This window comes from Bombina bombina, chromosome 1 (assembly GCF_027579735.1).
Source record: "Bombina bombina isolate aBomBom1 chromosome 1, aBomBom1.pri, whole genome shotgun sequence".
In the NCBI taxonomy this organism is placed as follows: Eukaryota; Metazoa; Chordata; class Amphibia; order Anura; family Bombinatoridae; genus Bombina; species Bombina bombina.
In genome coordinates, this window is record NC_069499.1 from 643,912,314 (window position 1) to 643,932,276 (window position 19,963).

Below are 19,963 nucleotides of genomic sequence, written 5' to 3' on the forward strand. Positions count from 1 at the left end.
AATATCTCCTGAGGGGGGGGGGGGGTTGTTGAACAGGGGGCTTTACTCCTGTTTATGTGGATCTATCTGCTGATGTGTAGTAATACTTTGGCTCATGTTTTTTCGGAACATAACAGCCTTATCAATTGGTGCAATCTCTTTAGATTTGTGCGCTCTTTTAGTGACTGGCACGGCGCACCTCGTGACCTGGTGCGGTTGCGTTGTTTTCTACTTCCGTATGCCGACTGTGTGGCGACAGTCTGCTCGTTGGTTGTCTGGTTCACAGGAGGTGGTGAGTGCCCCAGCCATTGGGTGTGTAAAAAGGGTGCCAGTTAGTGTTTGTCATTTTTGTAATCCCAAGATTATGGAGGATTCTAATTTTTTTTTTTTCTCTTGTTAAGTGTGTTCAGTCCACGGGTCATCCATTACTTATGGGATATATTCTCCTTCCTTCCCAACAGGAAGTTGCAAGAGGATCACCCAAGCAGAGCTGCTATATAGCTCCTCCCCTCACATGTCATACCCAGTCATTCTCTTGCAACCCTCAACAAAGAAGGAGGTCGCGAGAGGAGCTGGAGTTTTTACTTAACTATTCTTCAATCAAAAGTTTGTTATTTTAAATGGCACCGGAGTGTGCTGTTTTTCTATCTCAGACAGTATTTGGAAGAAGAAACTGCCTGCGTTTTTTTCTATGATCTTAGCAGGCGTAACTAAGATCCACTGGCTGTTCTCGACATTCTGAGGAGTGGGGTAACTTCAGAAACTGGGAATAGCATGCGGGGTCCTCCGCAAATGAGGTATGTGCAGTACATTATTTTCTGGGAATGGAATTGACTAAGAAAATACTGCTGTTACCGTATGATGTAAGTACAGCCTTAAATGCAGTAGTGGCAACTGGTATCAGGCTGATAAATGTATGCGCAGTCGAGTTATTTTCTAGGGACTAGAATTTGACTGAGAAAATACTGTTAAAACTGAAATAATACTTAAGCCTTATCTGCAGTGGTAGCGACTGGTAGCAGGCTTAGTGATAACTTTGCATGACATTGGAAAATGTTGTTTTTTAATAAAACGTTTACTGGCATGTTATTCGTTTTTGTGAGGTACTTTGGTGATAAATCTCTTTGGGCATGATTTTTTTCCACATGGCTAACATATATTTTCTGCATGGAAACAGTTATATCAGGGCTCCCACTGTTGTAATAGGAGTGGGAGGGACCTTGTTTTAGCGCCTTGTTGCGCAGTTAAAATTCTAGCACAGTCTTCCTGCTTCTTCCTCCTTGATCCAGGACGTCTCTAGAGAGCTCAGGGGTCTGCAAAATTCATTTTTGAGGGAGGTAATCAGTCACAGCAGATCTGTGACAGTGTGCTTGACTGTGATTAAAAGCGTTAAATCTTAATTGATATCCGTTTTATCCGTTTTGGGTATTGAGGGGTGTGACGAACCAAGGTTATCCAACCCTGCACCAGTCACTTATTTGGCACAGAAAGGGTTTTCAGCCCCCTTTTCTGTCACCTATAGCTCAAATGCTGCCACCACTTAAAATTTATTAAAGGGAAAATCTTAAGGAAAACCCCAGACTTTACACATTAACTCTAGAAATACAATTTAGCAGAAAATAACCTAAAATTATACAGTTCTAATATTCCAGTCTCTTTCAGGAAAGTGGTTCAATTATTAGACAAAGGCCAAACTTAATAAAGGAATTATTTATTATGCCAAAAATATTATGCACAATGCATTATTAATAAAAAGTTGTTACACATAAAATTACACACGCAAACAGTATTTTAAAATAAAAAGGAGAAAAACAGAATTGAATACTTTCCTACACACTAGCATTTGGTGGCTAGTTATAGGGTTCTGGCACTTCAAAGAAAATACAAACACAATTCTTCTTGAAAACAAATAACTGTTTTGAGTGCAAGCTGCACAAAGTTAACTCCTTAGGAGCTGAATCCTGAGATATTTGTGACAAGGGGTTAATCATCCTTTTGCTAATGGGTGCAATCCTCTGCTAATAATACACTTCTTGTTAAGAATTGTTTAATTATATCTGTATTTTTGAAGCGCTGCAGCGTTTTTTATATTGCTTGTAAACTTATTGAAAGTGATTTCCAAGCTTGCTAGTTTCATTGCTAAGTCTGTTTAAACATGTCTGATTCAGAGGAAACTGTTTGTTCATGTTCAAAAGCCAATGTGGAGCCCAATAGAACGATGTGTACCAATTGTATTGATATTGCTTTGAATAAAAGTCAATCTGTACCGATAGAGAAACTATCACCAGACAACGAGGGGGAAGTTATGCCGCCTAACTCTCCTCACGTGTCAGTACCTGCGTCTCCCGCTCGGGAGATGCGTAGGATTGAGACGCCAAGTACATCTAGGCCCCTACAAATCACTTTACGTGATATGGCTAATGTTATGAAAGAAGTATTATATAATATGCCCGAATTAAGGGGCAAACGCGATAGCTCTGGGTTAAGGACAGAGCGCGCTGATGACACGAGAGCCATGTCTGATACTGCGTCACAATTTGCAGAACATGAGGACGGTGAGCTTCATTCTGTCGGTGACGGTTCTGATCCGGGGAGACCGGATTCAGAAATTTCAAATTTTAAATTTAAGCTTGAGAACCTCCGTGTGTTACTAGGGGAGGTATTAGCGGCTCTGAATGATTGCGACACGGTGGCAATTCCAGAGAAAATGTGTAGGTTGGATAGATACTATGCGGTACCGGTGTGTACTGACGTCTTTCCTATACCAAAAAGACTTACAGAAATTATTAGTAAGGAGTGGGATAGACCTGGTGTGCCTTTTTCCCCTCCCCCGATATTTAGAAAAATGTTTCCTATAGACGCCACCACACGAGACTTATGGCAGACGGTCCCTAAGGTGGAGGGAGCAGTTTCTACTTTAGCCAAGCGTACCACTATCCCGGTGGAGGATAGCTGTGCTTTCTCAGATCCAATGGATAAAAAATTAGAGGGTTATCTTAAGAAAATGTTTGTTCAACAGGGTTTTATATTGCAGCCTCTTGCATGCATTGCGCCTGTCACGGCTGCAGCGGCATTCTGGTTTGAGTCTCTGGAAGAGGCGATTCGCACAGCGCCATTGGATGAGGCTTTGAGCAAAGTTAGAACCCTTAAGCAAGCTAATGCGTTTGTTTCAGATGCCGTAGTACATCTAACCAAACTTACGGCTAAAAATTCCGGATTCGCCATACAGGCGCGCAGAGCGCTCTGGCTTAAATCCTGGTCAGCGGATGTAACTTCCAAGTCTAAGCTACTTAACATTCCTTTCAAAGGGCAGACCTTATTCGGGCCCGGCTTGAAGGAAATTATTGCTGACATTACGGGAGGTAAGGGCCACGCCCTTCCTCAGGACAGGGCCAAACAGTCTAATTTCCGTGCCTTTCGTAACTTCAAGGCAGGAGCAGCATCAACTTCCTCCGCTCCAAAACAGGAAGGAACTACTGCTCGTTACAGACAGGGTTGGAAAGGCAACCAGTCATGGAACAAGGGCAAGCAGGCCAGAAAGCCTACTCCCGCCCCTAAGACAGCATGAAGACAGGGCCCCCTATCCGGAGACGGATTTAGTGGGGGGGCAGACTTTCTCTCTTCGCCCAGGCTTGGGCAAGAGATGTGCAGGATCCCTGGACGTTGAAGACTATATCTCAGGGATACCTTCTGGATTTCAAAACCTCTCCTCCACAAGGGAGGTTCCATCTATCGAGGTTATCAACAAACCTAGTAAAGAGAGAGGCATTTCTACAATGTGTACAAGACCTCTTAATCATGGGAGTGATCCACTCAGTTCCGCAATCGGAACAGGGACAAGGATTTTACTCAAATCTATTTGTGGTTCCCAAAAAAGAGGGAACCTTCAGACCAGTCTTGGACTTAAAGATCTTAAACAAATTCCTAAGGGTACCATCGTTCAAGATGGAAACCATTCGAACCATCCTACCCATGATCCAAGAGGGTCAATATATGACCACAGTGGACTTAAAGGATGCTTACCTTCACATACCGATTCACAAAGATCATTATCGGTACCTAAGGTTTGCCTTTCTAGACAGGCATTACCAGTTTGTGGCTCTTCCCTTCGGGTTAGCCACGGCCCCGAGAATTTTTACGAAGGTTCTGGACTCACTTCTGGCGGTACTAAGACCACGAGGCATAGCGGTGGCTCCGTACCTAGACGACATTCTGATACAATCGTCAAGTTTTCAGAATGCAAAGTCTCATACAGAGATAGTTCTAGCATTTCTGAGGTCGCATGGGTGAAAAGTGAACGTGGAAAAGAGTTCTCTGTTACCACTCACAAGGGATCCTTTTCTAGGGACTCTTATAGATTCTGTAGAGATGAAGATTTACCTGACGGAGTCCAGGTTATCAAAGATTCTCAATGCTTGCCGTGTCCTTCATTCCGTTCCAAGCCCATCAGTAGCTCAGTGCATGGAGGTAATCGGCTTAATGGTCACGGCAATGGACATAGTGCCATTTGCGCGCCTGCATCTCAGACCGCTGCAACTATGCATGCTCAGTCAATGGAACAGGGATTACTCAGATCTGTCCCCTTTGCTAAATCTGGACCAGAGATTCTCTTCTCTGGTGGTTGTCACCGGTTCATCTGTCCAAAGGAATGACCTTTCGCAGACCAGATTGGACGATTGTAACAACGGATGCCAGCCTTCTAGGCTGGGGAGCAGTCTGGAATTCCCTGAAGGCTCAGGGATCGTGGACTCAGGAGGAGAAACTCCTTCCAATAAACATTCTAGAATTAAGAGCAATATTCAATGCTCTTCTAGCTTGGCCTCAGTTAGCAAAACTGAGGTTCATCAGATTTCAGACGGACAATATCACGACTGTGGCTTACATCAATCATCAAGGGGGAACCAGGAGTTCCCTAGCGATGTTGGAAGTCTCGAAGATAATTCGCTGGGCAGAGTCTCACTCTTGCCACCTGTCAGCGATTTACATCCCGGGCGTAGAGAACTGGGAGGCGGATTTCCTAAGTCGCCAGACTTTTCATCCGGGAGAGTGGGAACTTCACCCGGAGGTATTTGCTCAACTGATTCGTCGTTGGGGCAAACCGGATCTGGATCTCATGGCATCTCGCCAGAACGCGAAGCTTCCTTGTTACGGATCCAGGTCCAGGGGCCCGGGAGCGGTGCTGGTAGATGCATTAGCAGCCCCTTGGGTTTTCAACATAGCTTATGTGTTTCCACCATTTCCGTTGCTACCTCGACTGATTGCCAGGATCAAACAGGAAAGGGCATTGGTAATTCTGATAGCGCCTGCGTGGCCACGCAGGACCTGGTATGCAGACCTAGTGGACATGTCGTCCTGTCCACCATGGTCTCTTCCTCTGAGGCAGGACCTTCTAATTCAGGGTCCTTTCAACCATCCAAACCTAATTTCTCTGAGGCTGACTGCCTGGAAATTGAACGCTTGATTCTATCAAAGCGAGGGTTTTCGGATTCGGTTATTGATACATTAATACAGGCTCGGAAACCTGTGACCAGAAAAATTTACCATAAGATATGGCGTAAATATTTATATTGGTGCGAATCCAAGAGTTACTCATGGAGTAAGGTTAGGATTCCTAGGATATTGGCTTTTCTACAAGAGGGTTTAGAAAAGGGTTTATCCGCTAGTTCGCTAAAGGGACAGATTTCAGCTCTGTCTATTCTTTTACACAAACGTCTGGCAGAGAATCCAGACGTCCAGGCCTTTTGTCAGACTTTGGCTAGAATTAAGCCTGTGTTTAAAGCTGTTGCTCCTCCGTGGAGCTTAAACTTGGTTCTTAAAGTTCTTCAGGGTGTTCCGTTTGAACCCCTTCATTCCATTGATATTAAGCTTTTATCTTGGAAAGTTTTGTTTTTGATGGCTATTTCCTCGGCTCGAAGAGTCTCTGAGTTATCTGCCTTACATTGTGATTCTCCTTATCTGATCTTTCATTCAGACAAGGTAGTACTGCGTGCTAAACCTGGGTTTTTGCCTAAGGTTGTTCTAACAGGAATATCAATCAAGAGATTGTTGTTCCATCATGTTCTAATCCTTCTTCAAAGAAGGAACGTCTTTTGCATAATCTAGACGTGGTCCGTGCTCTGAAGTTCTACTTACAGGCAACTAAAGATTTTAGACAAACTTCTTCTGTCGTTTACTCTGGACAGAGGAGAGGTCAAAAGGCTTCGGCTACCTCTCTCTTTTTGGCTTCGTAGCATAATACGTTTAGCCTATGAGACTGCTGGACAGCAGCCTCCTGAAAGAATTACAGCTCATTCCACTAGAGCTGTGGCTTCCACCTGGGCCTTTAAGAATGAGGCCTCTGTTGAACAGATTTGCAAGGCTGCAACTTGGTCTTCACTTCATACTTTTTCCAAATTTTACAAATTTGACACTTTCGCTTCTTCGGAGGCTGGTTTTGGGAGAAAGGTTCTACAGGCAGTGGTTCCTTCTGTTTAATGTTCCTGCCTTGTCCCATCATCCGTGTACTTAGCTTTGGTATTGGTATCCCATAAGTAATGGATGACCCGTGGACTGAACACACTTAACAAGAGAAAACATAATTTATGCTTACCTGATAAATTTATTTCTCTTGTAGTGTGTTCAGTCCACGGCCCGCCCTGTCTTTTTAAGGCAGGTTCTAAATTTTAAAATTATAACTCCAGTCACCACTTCACCTTATAGTTTCTCCTTTCTCGTCTTGTTTCGGTCGAATGACTGGATATGACATGTGAGGGGAGGAGCTATATAGCAGCTCTGCTTGGGTGATCCTCTTGCAACTTCCTGTTGGGAAGGAGAATATATCCCATAAGTAATGGATGACCCGTGGACTGAACACACTACAAGAGAAATAAATTTATCAGGTAAGCATAAATTATGATTTTTTTTTTTTTTTTTTTTTTGACACGGATGTCTCCATTGCGGAGAATGCGTCTAGTCATGAATATGAAATGGCCCGGGTTATCCATGCCCATCAGTTATGTTCAGATTGCCATTCTCAAGTACTCTCTTCTCCCGTATCAGGGACCTGTAGAATGCGTTGAGCCATCTGCCCCAGAGGATTCTATGTCCAGTGAGGAGCGTGTCCCTATGGTCTTTACTCCTTCTCCGGAAGGTGGCTTGGTTTCCTCCAGAGGTTATGGCACGGTTCTGAATGGCCATATCTATGGCACTGGATCACATATTTCCCAGGTGAAATATTTTGAAGGTATTGTCAGTGTTTTGTCAACCAGGGCCTGTCGGGCGCGGGATCGCCTGATTCAGCTTCTGGGGAAGCGTCGGCCTCTGAGGCTTCAGGGACCCCAGCCTCTGGGCCGGGGTCATTTATCAATCCAGCGAGGGATGATTTTTCTTTCCATTATAGGCTGGCATGTCTTCGTGTTCTACTAAGGCATGTTTTGGCGGTGCTAGAATATTCCAGTCCTAGTGGGCCAAGGAATCCGAGGCCTTAGATCCCGGATGGCATGCTGGGTTAGATGTTTGGGGATGAAGCTAATCTCCTTGACGTCTGTCTCTTTTATGTATCAGGTTCCAGTTCTGAGCTTGGGTGAATGGGGCCTTGATCGGCTGGTCCTGTTGGCGTACCCATTCACCTTGGGTGTTCACCCGCGGGTGCTGCCTTGCTTTTATTTTGATCAGGATAGGATGTATTTGATTTGTTTTTAATAAGCTCACGTCTGTAATTTCCGTTTTGGGAACATTGCTATCAAGTACTCTGAACGAGTATTGTTCCATTTGGCCAATGTAATGTGTAGATGAGATTACCTGAGAGAGAGTTGGCGACCTCTCCTCTCTCCAAGCTCTAGCTAGGGTCAGTTTTGTGGCCATGAGGACATACATCGTGAGTGCTTCTCCAGAGGTGGTAAGGTCAGACATTCGCATGTGTAAAAGGGCAACCTCAGGGGTAAATGGGGGGGTGAGGCCTAATGCCCGAAGGAGTGTAAATACTTTCTTCCATAATGGCTGAATTATTGGGCAAGACCACCATATGTGGAGTGGAGAACCAAGCATCTTGCATCCTCTCCAGCACTCTGGAGATTGGGAGTGATAGATCTTGTGTAGGATGGTTGGTACATGGTGCCAACGGACCAAAATCTTATAATGTAGTTCCCACAGTGTGGCACAATGGAGGATCTTTTTGGTTGTTTTAATTCTGGCATGCCAATCCTCTAGAGTAAGGGTGAGACCGATTTCTCTCTCCCAGGCCTGATGCTGTGAGATTTTTTGCGAAGGAGCCGGGTTAATAAGTAAATTGTAGTGAAGGGTCAGGAGATGTCGGAGAGCGTGAGCTCCCCGCCATGCTTTCTCCCATGTGGTTAAAGGGCGTAGAGTTTGTTTAGGGTAACCCCAAGTGCGTAAGCGAGTGCTCAATCGGAATCCCTCAAAGTGTAATTTAGGTGGAAGTTGAAATTTCGCACACATTGCTGGGTGTGAGAGCCATGTGTCTAGCTCATAGAGGTCGGAGACCTGTAGTGCGTGTACCTGTGGCCATAGGTCATGGTGGGAGTCTGGAAGGCAGAAGAGAGCGGCAGAGATTGTCATGGCTGGAGAGGGGTGGGGGGAGATGTCTGAGTGGTGTCTGATTTGGTCCCAAAATCGGAGTGTGTGTCTGAAAATAGGATGCAGGCCATCAACGTCTCGTCTGTGATGGGGGGGGGATCCAGATTATGTCGGGGAGGGTTATATTTGAGGGCAATAGTGAGGATTCTAGAGAGTACCAGCAGAGATGTCTCTCAGGATCATTCCAGCGAAGGATATGTGAGAGTCTTGCGGCATTGTAATATGTGATCATATTCGGGAGAGCAAGGCCTCCCTGTAAGATCGGTTTTTCGAGTGTGCGGCCCGAAGTCCTAGGACGACGGTCTCTCCAGACATACGAAGTGATTAGACTTTGAAATCTATTAAGGAGTGGTCTCGGGATGTTGTAAGGAATAGATCTAAAAAGATATGTGACCTTGGGGAGGAAGGACATCTTTATCGCGGCAATACGGCCTGTCCAAGAGATCTCCCTAAACTCCCATGAATCTAGCAACTTCCTAAATTCCGGAAGTCTATCGGTATAATTCTGTGATATCGTGGTCAGGGGATCTGGGCTGAGGTGAACTCCTAGAATCTTAAGCGAAGAAGATTTCCATTGGAAGTGATAGGTGGACTGTAGTATAGAGAGGGTTTGCGGAGGGATGTTTATGGGAAGGGCCTCAGTTTTAGTTACATTCAATTTATAGAGGAAGATGCACACTTTTGATTAGGAACAAAGTTTTTTGTTCTAATTCATAATATCGAACTTTCTGGTCGTTTTTTTCTTGGACAGTTTTAGGGTGTCCTTGTACCAGGCAGGTACTACCTGCTGTTCCTTGGGTTCATGTCATCCTCGTGGTTTTGATTATCCTGTCGGATTCTGAATGTTACTTGGGGAATTGCTAAACATTAAAAGCGCAAATTGACCTATAATGCCACTCTAAAAATAAATACCTCCTTTCTAGATATTAAGTGTAAGTTAATGAAATAAAACAGATAAAAGAGGGCGCTTAAAGCTATAGGATAATGGATATATATAAAACAGTTTGGTAACTTATAATCAATACTTTTTAAATAATTTTTAAAAACAGTATCTCCTCTGTATCTAATTTTCTAAACGCTTATCTAACAACGCAATCCATATAGGTGGGGGAATAAATGTAGGTAATTATTAAAGGTACTTTATAATAATTGAGGTACTTTTAATAAAATCTATAAGAGGTAGGCATTTCATAAACAAATTATGCTTACCTGATAATTTTCTTTTCTTCTGACGGGAAGAGTCGACGGCTCCCGCCCGCAATTTATCTGTCGATAAATTTTTTTTTGTTCTTCTGGCACCTTTTTTCACCCTGATATTTCTCCTATTGTTCACTTGGCAGAATGACTGGGGAATGAGGGAAGTGGGGGAGGTATTTAAGGCCTTTGGCTGGGGTGTCTTTGCCTCCTCCTGGTGGCCAGGTTCTGAATTCCCAAAAGTAATGAATGCAGCTGTGTGGACTCTTCCCGTCAGAAGAAAAGAAAATTATCAGGTAAGCAAAATTTGTTGTTGTTTTCTCCAACATTGGTGTGTCCGGTCCACGGCGTCATCCTTACTTGTGGGAATATCTCTTCCCCAACAGGAAATGGCAAAGAGTCCCAGCAAAGCTGGCCATATAGTCCCTCCTAGGCTCCGCCCACCCCAGTCATTCTCTTTGCCGTTGCACAGGCAACATCTCCACGGAGATGGTTAAGAGTTTTTTGGTGTTTAAATGTAGTTTTTTATTCTTATATCAAGTGTTTGTTATTTTAAAATAGTGCTGGTATGTACTATTTACTCTGAAACAGAAAAGGATGAAGATTTCTGTTTGTGAGAGGAGGATGATTTTAGCAGACAGTAACTAAAATCGATTGCTGTTTCCACATAGGACTGTTGAGATGAAGCAACTTCAGTTGGGGGAAACAGCAGACTTTTCTGCTTAAGGTATGACTAGCCATATTTCTAACAAGACCATGTAATGCTGGAAGGCTGTCATTTCCCCTCATGGGGACCGGTAAGCCATTTTCTTAGTCAAGCAAACAGAATAAAGGGCTTAATATGGGCTATAAAACTGGTAGACACTTTTATGGGCTAAATCGATTGCTTTATTTGGGCATTTTATACATGTTTATGCTGATAATTCACATTTTATAAACTTGGGGAACGTTTTTTTAACGGCAGGCACTATGTTAGACACCTTTTCCAGTCAGGGAGGTCCTTCCCAGTTGTAGGCTGAGCCTCATTTTCGCGCCATTACTGCGCAGTTGTTTTTGAGAGCAAGACATGCAGATGCATGTGTGAGGATCTGAAAGTAGCTGGAAAAGTTTCTAGAAGGCGTCACTTGGTATCGTATTCCCCTCTGGGCTTGGTTAGGTCACAGCAAAGGCTATAGCTGGGACTGTATAGGGGTTAAATTTGTAAACGGCTCCGGTTCCGTTATTTTAAGGGTTAAAGCTTAATTTTTTGAACAATTCCTTCATACTTTTTCACATATTCAGTAATAAAGTGTTTTCTGTTTAAAATTTAAAGAAACAGTAACGGTTTTGTTTTAAAACGTTTTTTGTGCTTTATTGACAAGTTTAAGCCTGTTTAACATGTGTGCCTTCGGATAAGCTATGTTCTATATGTATGAAAGCCAATGTGTCTCCCCATTTAAATTTGTGTGATAATTGTGCCATAGCTTCCAAACAAAGTAAGGACAGTACTGCCACAGATAATGAAATTGCCCAAGATGATTCCTCAGATGAGGGGAGTAGACATGATACTACATCATCCCCTACTGTGTCTACACCAGTTTTGCCCACGCAGGAGGCCCCTAGTACATCTAGCGCGCCAATGCTTATTACCATGCAACAATTGACGGCTGTAATGGATAACTCCATAGCAAATATTTTATCCAAAATGCCTACATATCAGAGAAAGCGCGATTGCTCTATTTTAAACACTGAAGAGCAGGAGGGCGCTGATGATAATTGTTCTGTCATACCCTCACACCAATCTGAAGTGGCCATGAGGGAGGTTTTGTCAGATGGGGAAATTTCAGATTCAGGAAAAATTTCTCAACAAGCTGAACCTGATGTTGTGACATTTAAATTAGAACATCGCCACGCACTGCTTAAAGAGGTGTTATCTACTCTGGATGATTGTGACAACTTGGTCATTCCAGAGAAATTATGTAAGATGGACAAGTTCCTAGAGGTTCCGGTGCACCCCAACGCTTTTCCTATACCCAAGTGGGTGGCGGACATAGTGAATAAGGAGTGGGAAAAGCCCGGCATACCTTCCCCCCCCCCCCCCCCCCCCTATATTTAAGAAATTATTTCCTATGGTCGACCCCAGAAAGGACTTATGGCAGACAGTCCCTAAGGTCGAGGGGGCAGTTTCTACTCTAAACAAGCGCACTACTATTCCTATCGAGGATAGTTGTGCTTTCAAAGATCCTATGGATAAAAAATTGGAGGGTTTGCTTAAAAAGATTTTTGTACAGCAAGGTTACCTTCTACAACCCATTTCGTGCATTGTTCCTGTCACTACAGCAGCGTGGTTCTGGTTCGAGGAACTAGAAAAGTCTCTCAGTAGAGAGACTCCATATGAGGAGGTTATGGACAGAGTTCACGCACTTAAGTTGGCTAACTCTTTTATTTTAGATGCCGCTTTGCAATTAGCTAGATTAGCGGCGAAAAATTCAGGGTTTGCAATCGTGGCGCGCAGAGCGCTTTGGCTAAAGTCTTGATCAGCGGATGTGTCATCCAAGACAAAATTGCTTAACATCCCTTTCAAAGGTAAAACTCTATTTGGACCAGAATTGAAAGAGATTATCTCAGACATCACTGGGGGAAAGGGCCACGCCCTTCCACAAGATAGGCCTTTCAAGGCCAAGAATAAGTCTAATTTTCGTTCCTTTTGCAATTTCAGGAACGGACCGGCCTCTAATTCTGCATCCTCTAAGCAAGAGGGTAATGCCTCACAACCCAAACCAGCCTGGAAACCGATGCAAGGCTGGAACAAGGGTAAGCAGGCCAAGAAGCCTGCTGCTGCTAACAAAACATCATGAAGGAGTAGCCCCCGATCCGGGACCGGATCTAGTAGGGGGCAGACTCTCTCTCTTTGCTCAGGCTTGGGCAAGAGATGTTCAGGATCCCTGGGCACTAGAAATAGTTTCTCAGGGTTATCTTCTGGAATTCAGGGAACTACCCCCAAGGGGAAGGTTCCACATGTCTCACTTATCCTTAAACCAAATAAAGAGACAGGCGTTCTTACATTGTGTAGAAGACCTGTTAAAGATGGGAGTGATACACCCAGTTCCAATAAAGGAACAAGGAATGGGATTTTATTCAAATCTGTTCGTAGTTCCCAAAAAAGAGGGAACTTTCAGACCAATTTTGGATTTGAAGATCCTAAACAAATATCTCAGGGTACCATCGTTCAAGATGGAAACCATTCGAACGATTCTACCCACTATCCAGGAAGGTCAATTTATGACTACTGTGGATCTAAAGGATGCATACCTACATATTCCTATCCACAAAGAACATCAGTTCCTAAGGTTCGCCTTTCTTGACAAACATTACCAGTTTGTGGCCCTCCCATTCGGGTTAGCCACTGCTCCAAGGATTTTCACAAAGGTACTAGGGTCCCTTCTAGCGGTTCTAAGACCGAGGGGCATTGCAGTAGTACCTTACTTGGACGACATTCTAATACAAGCGTCGTCCCTGTCAAAAGCAAAGGCTCATACAGACATCGTTCTGGCCTTTCTCAGATCACACGGATGGAAGGTGAACATAGAAAAAAGTTCTCTGTCTCCGTCAACAAGAGTTCCCTTCTTGGGAACAATAATAGATTCCTTAGAAATGAGGATTTTCTTTCATGTAATTAGCAAGAGTCCATGAGCTAGTGACGTATGGGATATACATTCCTACCAGGAGGGGCAAAGTTTCCCAAACCTCAAAATGCCTATAAATACACCCCTCACCACACCCACAATTCAGTTTTACAAACTTTGCCTCCGATGGAGGTGGTGAAGTAAGTTTGTGCTAGATTCTACGTTGATATGCGCTCCGCAGCAAGTTGGAGCCCGGTTTTCCTCTCAGCGTGCAGTGAATGTCAGAGGGATGTGAGGAGAGTATTGCCTATTTGAATGCAGTGATCTCCTTCTACGGGGTCTATTTCATAGGTTCTCTGTTATCGGTCGTAGAGATTCATCTCTTACCTCCCTTTTCAGATCGACGATATACTCTTATATATACCATTACCTCTGCTGATTCTCGTTTCAGTACTGGTTTGGCTATCTGCTATATGTAGATGAGTGTCCTGGGGTAAGTAAGTCTTATTTTCTGTGACACTCCAAGCTATGGTTGGGCACTTTGTTTATAAAGTTCTAAATATATGTATTCAAACATTTATTTGCCTTGACTCAGAATGTTCAACTTTCCTTATTTTCAGACAGTCAGTTTCATATTTGGGATAATGCATTTTAATTTAACATTTTTCTTACCTTAAAATTTGACTTTTTCCCTGTGGGCTGTTAGGCTCGCGGGGGCTGAAAATGCTTCATTTTATTGCGTCATTCTTGGCGCGGACTTTTTTGGCGCAAAAATTCTATTTCCGTTTCCGGCGTCATACGTGTCGCCGGAAGTTGCGTCATTTTTTTGACGTTATTTTGCGCCAAAAATGTCGGCGTTCCGGATGTGGCGTCATTTTTGGCGCCAAAAAGCATTTAGGCGCCAAATAATGTGGGCGTCTTATTTGGCGCGAAAAAATATGGGCGTCGCTTTTGTCTCCACATTATTTAAGTCTCATTTTTTATTGCTTCTGGTTGCTAGAAGCTTGTTCTTTGGCATTTTTTCCCATTCCTGAAACTGTCATTTAAGGAATTTGATCAATTTTGCTTTATATATATGTTGTTTTTTCTCTTACATATTGCAAGATGTCTCACGTTGCATCTGAGTCAGAAGATACTACAGGAAAATCGCTGTCAAGTGCTGAATCTACCAAAGCTAAGTGTATCTGCTGTAAACTTTTGGTAGCTATTCCTCCAGCTGTTGTTTGTATTGATTGTCATGACAAACTTGTTAAAGCAGATATTTCCTTTAGTAAAGTACCATTGCCTGTTGCAGTTCCTTCAACATCTAAGGTGCAGAATGTTCCTGATAATATAAGAGATTTTGTTTCTGAATCCATAAAGAAGGCTATGTCTGTTATTTCTCCTTCTAGTAAACGTAAAAAATCTTTTAAAACTTCTCTCCCTACAGATGAATTTTTAAATGAACATCATCATTCTGATTCTGATGATTCCTCTGGTTCAGAGGATTCTGTCTCAGAGGTTGATGCTGATAAATCTTCATATTTATTTAAAATGGAATTTATTCGTTCTTTACTTAAAGAAGTACTAATTGCTTTAGAAATAGAGGATTCCGGTCCTCTTGATACTAATTCTAAACGTTTAGATAAGGTATTTAAAGCTCCTGTGGTTATTCCAGAAGTTTTTCCTGTTCCTAATGCTATTTCTGCAGTAATTTCCAAAGAATGGGATAATTTGGGTAATTCATTTACTCCTTCTAAACGTTTTAAGCAATTATATCCTGTGCCGTCTGACAGATTAGAATTTTGGGACAAGATCCCTAAAGTTGATGGGGCTATTTCTACCCTTGCTAAACGTACTACTATTCCTACGTCAGATGGTACTTTGTTTAAGGATCCTCTAGATAGGAAAATTGAATCCTTTCTAAGAAAAGCTTATCTGTGTTCAGGTAATCTTCTTAGACCTGCTATATCTTTGGCTGATGTTGCTGCAGCTTCAACTTTTTGGTTGGAAACTTTAGCGCAACAAGTAACACATCGTGATTCTCATGATATTATTATTCTTCTTCAGCATGCTAATAATTTTATCTGTGATGCCATTTTTGATATTATCAGAGTTGATGTCAGGTTTATGTCTCTAGCTATTTTAGCTAGAAGAGTTTTATGGCTTAAAACTTGGAATGCTGATATGGCTTCTAAATCAACTTTACTTTCCATTTCTTTCCAGGGTAACAAATTATTTGGTTCTCAGTTGGATTCCATTATTTCAACTGTTACTGGTGGGAAAGGAACTTTTTTACCACAGGATAAAAAATCTAAAGGTAAAAACAGGGCTAATAATCGTTTTCGTTCCTTTCGTTTCAACAAAGAACAAAAGCCTGATCCTTCATCCTCAGGAGCAGTTTCAGTTTGGAGACCATCTCCAGTCTGGAATAAATCCAAGCCAGCTAGAAAGGCAAAACCTGCTTCTAAGTCCACATGAAGGTGCGGCCCTCATTCCAGCTCAGCTGGTAGGGGGCAGGTTACGTTTTTTCAAGGAAATTTGGATCAATTCTGTTCACAATCTTTGGATTCAGAGCATTGTTTCAGAAGGGTACAGAATTGGTTTCAAGTTGAGACCTCCTGCAAAGAGATTTTTTCTTTCCCGTGTCCCAGTAAATCCAGTAAAAGCTCAAGCATTTCTGAAATGTGTTTCAGATCTAGAGTTGACTGGAGTAATTATGCCAGTTCCAGTTCCGGAACAGGGGATGGGGTTTTATTCAAATCTCTTCATTGTACCAAAGAAAGAGAATTCTTTCAGACCAGTTCTGGATCTAAAAATATTGAATCATTATGTAAGGATACCAACATTCAAGATGGTAACTGTAAGGACTATCTTACCTTTTGTTCAGCAAGGGAATTATATGTCCACAATAGATTTACAGGATGCATATCTGCATATTCCGATTCATCCAGATCATTATCAGTTCCTGAGATTCTCGTTTCTGGACAAGCATTACCAGTTTGTGGCTTTGCCGTTTGGCCTAGCTACAGCTCCAAGAATTTTTACAAAGGTTCTCGGTGCCCTGCTGTCTGTAATCAGAGAACAGGGTATTGTGGTATTTCCTTATTTGGACGATATCTTGGTACTTGCTCAGTCTTTACATTTAGCAGAATCTCATACGAATCGACTTGTGTTGTTTCTTCAAGATCATGGTTGGAGGATCAATTTACCAAAAAGTTCTTTGATTCCTCAGACAAGGGTAACCTTTCTGGGTTTCCAGATGGATTCAGTGTCCATGACTCTGTCTTTAACAGACAAGAGACGTCTAAAGTTGATTGCAGCTTGTCGAAACCTTCAGTCACAATCATTCCCTTCGGTAGCCTTATGCATGGAAATTCTAGGTCTTATGACTGCTGCATCGGACGCGATCCCCTTTGCTCGTTTTCACATGCGACCTCTTCAGCTCTGTATGCTGAAGCAATGGTGCAAGGATTACACGAAGATATCTCAATTAATATCTTTAAAACCGATTGTTCGACACTCTCTAACATGGTGGACAGATCACCATCGTTTAATTCAGGGGGCTTCTTTTGTGCTTCCGACTTGGACTGTAATTTCAACAGATGCAAGTCTCACAGGTTGGGGAGCTGTGTGGGGATCTCTGACGGCACAAGGAGTTTGGGAATCTCAGGAGGTGAGATTACCAATCAATATTTTGGAACTCCGTGCAATTTTCAGAGCTCTTCAGTTTTGGCCTCTTCTGAAGAGAGAATCGTTCATTTGTTTTCAGACAGACAATGTCACAACTGTGGCATACATCAATCATCAAGGAGGGACTCAGTCCTCTGGCTATGAAAGAAGTATCTCGAATTTTGGTTTGGGCGGAATCCAGCTCCTGTCTAATCTCTGCGGTTCATATCCCAGGTGTAGACAATTGGGAAGCGGATTATCTCAGTCGCCAAACGTTGCATCCGGGCGAATGGTCTCTTCACCCAGAGGTATTTCTTCAGATTGTTCAAATGTGGGAACTTCCAGAAATAGATCTGATGGCGTCCCATCTAAACAAGAAACTTCCCAAGTATCTGTCCAGATCCCGGGATCCTCAGGCGGAGTCAGTGGATGCATTATCACTTCCTTGGAAATATCATCCTGCCTATATCTTTCCGCCTCTAGTTCTTCTTCCAAGAGTAATCTCCAAGATTCTGAAGGAATGCTCGTTTGTTCTGCTGGTAGCTCCGGCATGGCCTCACAGGTTTTGGTATGCGGATCTTGTCCGGATGGCCTCTTGCCAACCGTGGACTCTTCCGTTAAGACCAGACCTTCTGTCACAAGGTCCTTTTTTCCATCAGGATCTGAAATCCTTAAACTTAAAGGTATGGAGATTGAACGCTTGATTCTTGGTCAAAGAGGTTTCTCTGACTCTGTGATTAATACTATGTTACAGGCTCGTAAATCTGTATCTCGAGAGATATATTATAGAGTCTGGAAGACTTATATTTCTTGGTGTCTTTCTCATCATTTTTCCTGGCATTCTTTTAGAATACCGAGAATTTTACAGTTTCTTCAGGATGGTTTAGATAAGGGTTTGTCCGCAAGTTCTTTGAAGGGACAAATCTCTGCTCTTTCTGTTCTTTTTCACAGAAAGATTGCTATTCTTCCTGATATTCATTGTTTTGTACAAGCTTTGGTTCGTATAAAACCTGTCATTAAGTCAATTTCTCCTCCTTGGAGTTTGAATTTGGTTCTGGGAGCTCTTCAAGCTCCTCCGTTTGAACCTATGCATTCATTGGACATTAAATTACTTTCTTGGAAAGTTTTGTTCCTTTTAGCCATCTCTTCTGCCAGAAGAGTTTCTGAATTATCTGCTCTTTCTTGTGAGTCTCCTTTTCTGATTTTTCATCAGGATAAGGCGGTGTTGCGAACTTCTTTTGAATTTTTACCTAAAGTTGTGAATTCCAACAACATTAGTAGAGAAATTGTGGTTCCTTCATTATGTCCTAATCCTAAGAATTCTAAGGAGAAATCGTTGCATTCTTTGGATGTTGTTAGAGCTTTGAAATATTATGTTGAAGCTACGAAATCTTTTCGTAAGACTTCTAGTCTATTTGTTATCTTTTCCGGTTCTAGAAAAGGCCAGAAAGCTTCTGCCATTTCTTTGGCATCTTGGTTGAAATCTTTAATTCATCATGCCTATGTTGAGTCGGGTAAAACTCCGCCTCAGAGAATTACAGCTCATTCTACTAGGTCAGTTTCTACTTCCTGGGCGTTTAGGAATGAAGCTTCGGTTGACCAGATCTGCAAAGCAGCAACTTGGTCCTCTTTGCATACTTTTACTAAATTCTACCATTTTGATGTATTTTCTTCTTCTGAAGCAGTTTTTGGTAGAAAAGTACTTCAGGCAGCGGTTTCAGTTTGAATCTTCTGCTTATGTTTTTCGTTAAACTTTATTTTGGGTGTGGATTATTTTCAGCAGGAATTGGCTGTCTTTATTTTATCCCTCCCTCTCTAGTGACTCTTGTGTGGAAAGATCCACATCTTGGGTAGTCATTATCCCATACGTCACTAGCTCATGGACTCTTGCTAATTACATGAAAGAAAACATAATTTATGTAAGAACTTACCTGATAAATTCATTTCTTTCATATTAGCAAGAGTCCATGAGGCCCGCCCTTTTTTGTGGTGGTTATGATTTTGTATAAAGCACAATTATTCCAATTCCTTATTTTATATGCTTTCGCACTTTTTTATCACCCCACTTCTTGGCTATTCGTTAAACTGAATTGTGGGTGTGGTGAGGGGTGTATTTATAGGCATTTTGAGGTTTGGGAAACTTTGCCCCTCCTGGTAGGAATGTATATCCCATACGTCACTAGCTCATGGACTCTTGCTAATATGAAAGAAATGAATTTATCAGGTAAGTTCTTACATAAATTATGTTTTTCTGACCGAGGTCAGAAAGTCAAAACTTCTAAGCACTTGTCAAGTTCTTCATTCTGTTCCACGTCCTTCCATAGCGCAGTGCATGGAAGTAGTAGGGTTGATGGTTGCAGCAATGGACATAGTTCCTTTTGCACGAATTCATCTAAGACCATTACAACTGTGCATGCTCAAACAGTGGAATGGGGACTATACAGACTTGTCTCCAATGATTCAGGTAGATCAGAAGACCAGAGATTCACTCCGTTGGTGGCTGACCCTGGACCATCTATCCCAGGGAATGAGCTTCCGCAGACCAGAGTGGGTCATTGTCACGACCGACGCCAGTCTAGTGGGCTGGGGCGCAGTCTGGGAATCCCTGAAAGCTCAGGGACTATGGTCTCGGGAAGAGTCTCTTCTCCAGATAAACATTCTGGAACTAAGAGCGATCTTCAATGCTCTCAGGGCTTGTCCTCAGCTAGCAAAGGCCAGATTCATAAGATTCCAATCAGACAACATGACGACCGTTGCGTATTTCAATCATCAGGGGGGAACAAGGAGTTCCCTGGCGATGAAAGAAGTGACCAAAATAATTCAATGGGCGGTGGATCACTCCTGCCACCTATCTGCGATCCACATCCCAGGTGTGGAAAACTGGGAAGCGGATTATCTGAGTCGTCAGACATTCCATCCGGGGGAGTGGGAACTCCACCCGGAGATCTTTGCCCAACTAA

The 19,963-nt window shown here is 42.7% G+C and overlaps 1 protein-coding gene across 2 annotated transcripts in view; it reads left to right on the forward strand.

Moving 5' to 3' along the window:
* The window catches only part of OGT (O-linked N-acetylglucosamine (GlcNAc) transferase), a 138,858-nt gene that overhangs the window by 72,360 nt on the left and 46,535 nt on the right, over positions 1 to 19,963 (forward strand). The window lies entirely within an intron of this gene.